Here is a 4,441-nt window from a genome sequence, read left to right as displayed (position 1 = left end):
CTGAGCAGTTTGATACATGACCTGGCATTTACCAGAACAAGTCTTTTTTATTGTGTGAAGACTGATAAGGAATCCACCAAACTCACCAGACAGGTCCACCATTGAGTAAATTGATATGCCTGCACTGGAAAGTTTTGAACAGGGAGGGAATGTTGTAGTGTAAATCATGAACTGTTATGGTCACTTTGTGTCCTTTCCTTACACTCTTCAATATTTCTCCCCCCTTTTAAAGGCCCATGAGCTGCAACTCTGCAAAATTTGTCCAACGTCTAATTTCCTCAGATATTCATTGCAATCTGCAAATTGAACAATATAGTCATTAACTATGCCTCAACAGCGTTTGCTTGTGGCAGATTAGGCAAGAAATTTAACTTTTTTGTTAATTTTAATTTTCCCACCATTTTCAAAATATTGCCATGTTATGTGAAAAACGGGGAATGATTAGTCAAAGTGGAGTGAATCCCTTTCCCATCCTTTCAGTGTGTTGCAACATGTTGTATTTGTAAAGATTGAAATGTGTAAATGCTGCATTACGCTGTTAATCATGTAGTTGTATGGAGGCAGCCATATTGGGGTGCGACACCCATTTATTATTTGTCTTACTGAAACCTCCCCTTGCAGTTCCACTCAGTGGATAATTATACTTGAGTTAACTTCTCTGAGTATAAGAACATTTCTATGAACTAATTTTAATCTAAATATAAAATCATGAAAATAACGTCAAAAGTTGCAGCTCATGTGTCTTTAAAAATGTCCAATGACCTTGCTAGACAAATAATTTGTTCTACTATAGGCATATTAGTTTACTCAGTGGAGGAACTGTCTTCTGAATTTGGCGGATTCCTTATCAGTGGAAGTTAATGGATAATTACCTAATTTGGTTTGCCAATAACTCGTATGTCTGCTGTAAATGAAAATGTCTGCATGCATGCATGCATGTAAGACTCTTACCCTTGTCTTTACATGGTTTGAAGTTACGTGAGAAAAAAACTCATGGTCCACATGAAAAATAGATGTACATGAACCAGAAGCTGTAGGGGATGGACCATTTGATATTGGGGACGGGGGATGTCTAGAAAATTTAAGGGATAGCATTGTTTTTAATTTTTTACCTGATCCAAAGGACATTTTTTCCCCACTCGCCCACCTTTTCGGTGTCAAGCATTATCTGGCAGATTCTTTTCCCTCGATATTTGCTGGGGAATTTTTTTTGCGAATACCTTCAAGGAACACAAGCGACTATAAAACTAAAGTGAACAGTTAACATAATCAGTATGGTTTGCTGCAAACAGAGCCGTTTTAAAACGCCCATACGCAACAGCTAAATGTAACGTATAACAAACAACAACCAACATTCAATTTCTTTCGTCACGGCTGCCGAACAGAGCACTACATTTCCATGGCAATAATTTGTTTGACGATCAGTTTGCTTATCTCAGTCTGGGCAGATGAAAGTATACAGAGAATGCTGGGTGGAACCTGTAGAGACAGCCTTGTTTACAAAAAAATTTGCTGAAAGGCTCTACAAAAGGGATTGAAAGAGGATAGCGAAAATCACTGAAAGTGAATTACAAAGAAAGTTGTTGACAGCAACAGGCAGTATGAAAGTACGACAGCACTCATGTCAGCCATCTTGTTACAATTCGGTATGCTTTGTCATATTCTTTTGAATTTGAGAGGGCGCATTAAGGTTCGAAGACAAGAAATTGACCTTTTTAATCTAACAATTCTCTGGTGGTTAATAAGCTCAGAACTCCCCTAAATTATACATTTTCTGAATGCCTAGATATAGGGGAACATTTTGGTAACCACAGTGTCACCATTGTTTACATAACTATCACATGGCAGGTAATTTGCATAACCTTTCAAAAATCGGTTTTCCCTATGTTTTGTCTCAATACTTCAAAATATCTGACTCAAACTTGCTGGAATGCAAGCTGTCACAACGCTCTTCCAAAGTCTGTCTCAAATCTTTATATCTTATTTAGTTTTTTAGTTGAGCACAATTTTAAAGAAATCAACCAGGGTTAAATTCATTGCTGTGCAAGTTTTCTGGCGTAAAAATTGTTTAAAAAGGTTTAAAAAAAATTCTGAGACACACTTTTGAAGATCCTTAAGACAGCTTGCTCTCACACAAATTTCAGCCACATAATTCAAAGCATTGAAAAAAAACATAGGAAAACCCGATTTTTGAAAGATTATGCAAATTACCTGTCACATGATAGTTATGTAAATAACAGTGACACTATGGTAACCAAAATGTTCCCCTATATCTAGGCTTTCAGAAAATGTATAACTTATGGGGTCTTTGAGCTTATTTACCACTAGAGAATTGTTAGCTTACAAAGGTCAATTTCTTGTCTTGGAACCTTAAGCCAGCTTAAATACCAAACAAAGACTTAATTTTGTGTGTGTGGACACAAGCAGACTCAAACTATTAATACCGTGTGTGTGCAAACCGCATATAGTGTCACAGAAACGTTTCCAATTTTTCCTTGCCAGAACGTAGTAAGTGTAAGTGTGAAAGTAATCAACCAGAAGGATATTTGAGATACTGTACCAAACTTTTCTGTCATCTCAGGATGATAAAAAGGCAAATGTTTGATCTTTGTGACAATGTTGCATATTTAGATATAGTAAAAGGCGACTGTGATTTTGCTTTCTTGAAAGTTGAATAATTACACTGACTCAGATCAGGTAATAGGACTAAATACACATACAATATCAACTGAAGATTGTGGCTCAGTCTATATAGCACATGTCACAAGTTGTAAACAGTCACTTACAACCACTGATGAATGACAATGAACTAATTGTTAATGTATCTGAGTAAAGTAAGAGTGAATGCTGAGTAGCATCACACAAATATGCTCTGGCAGGCAAGAATGTGTTAATTCAGAGTTAAGCAAAGGCGAAAAAAATGTGTACCCAAGTAACATGACCAACACAAGAAAGAGCTGAATATTTTTCTCACATTTCGAAACAGGTTGTGCGTGGTTTCTCATGCATCTTGAACTGTGGTTTTATGACTTATCCGGACACCAAACTTGCTAATTACCCAGCAACTTCGCTGATGATATTGAGACTTTGGTGTCCAGATAAATCGTAAAACCATGTAAAAATGTGCGGCTTAGATGTAATGATTGATTGATATTTTTCACCAATCCTCAAACGAACACATTAATGATACGTCCTGTAAATTTTCTGGGTTTTTTACAGAACTGTTCCACAGTACATCACGGAAATCCTATATAAAGAAGCCGTTACATTTCTTGTTTCAAAAAATAAAAAGAATCTCATTGAAAGATGCAGACATGCTCTGCCGACAGACAGAACAATTAAGTGCCTTAAAATAAATAACAAAATATGGTTTCTTTATCAGGAGTCTGGTGATGCAGATTAACAACATTACTACTATCCTTATGGTATGCTTCATGGGGTCACTTGTCAGTTTTGGTCAAGAACACTTGTTCTCAAAATTACTTGTCTGCGATAGCTTTGTAATTTGTTACAAAAGTCCCAAGCGATGTTATTTAATACATTTTCTGCTTGAAGTGTTGAGAAACCCCCAAATTTCAATATTTTAGATAATTTTCTCAGTTTGTGACCTTAAATGACCCACACCAACCCAGGATATGTTTTGAGAAAGTTTCAAAGGCTGTGAACATAATTTTGTCATATTTGGTATCAATTTATAGTAAACTTTGATCCAGAAAACAAAGGTGAGGTAAATTTTTTCATTGCGGATCAATTTTTGCAACATTTCCATGTAAGACACACAAGAAGTGATGAGAAAATTTGATCCAGGATAATTCCAGATGTCATAATCTCCCCCTCCCCAAAACACTATCTGTAACTAATTTTAAGTGCCGTTTACATTCAAAGGAGAGCACTCATAGTATTAATTAAAAAATCCCCAAGTTTGTGAAAACGTTTCCTGCCATCTTGCCTTATGTAAATATGGTCAACCAAGGGGTGGAACATTTGATATTCAGGAGGGATAGATAGAGGGATAGAGTCTTGAAGATTGATGAGGTAGCATTACTTTTTACGAGATCCCTTGTACATTTTTCCCCACTCTTTATTTTTTTCCCACTCTTCCAACCTTTTCTTTCCTTTTCTTTTTGTCAAGCCGCCTCTGGCTAACTTTTTTGTTGACATTTGCTTAAGTATGTAGGATCTGCTTGTCTCATTGCTACAGAAGTTGATATGAATGTTCCTAAAGATGACCTCCATTAACTAGGTTGCAGACCTTATTTGGTGATGTTGTTCTTGTTTTTCTGGTTTAAATATTTTTTGATTGGACCAATTGAGACAAACAGAATCTGAGCACACTGTCCTTGACAGTATTTCGTCTACATATACTCTTCTTTTAAGTTAAACAATACATTTCAGAAAATAGTGTCAAATTTTTTACTTACATTTTTTCATTAATAACAAA

The sequence above is a fragment of the Ptychodera flava genome, unplaced genomic scaffold, assembly GCF_041260155.1.
Source record: "Ptychodera flava strain L36383 unplaced genomic scaffold, AS_Pfla_20210202 Scaffold_117__1_contigs__length_203990_pilon, whole genome shotgun sequence".
In the NCBI taxonomy this organism is placed as follows: domain Eukaryota; kingdom Metazoa; phylum Hemichordata; class Enteropneusta; family Ptychoderidae; genus Ptychodera; species Ptychodera flava.
Note: the sequence above shows the minus strand (reverse complement) of the source record.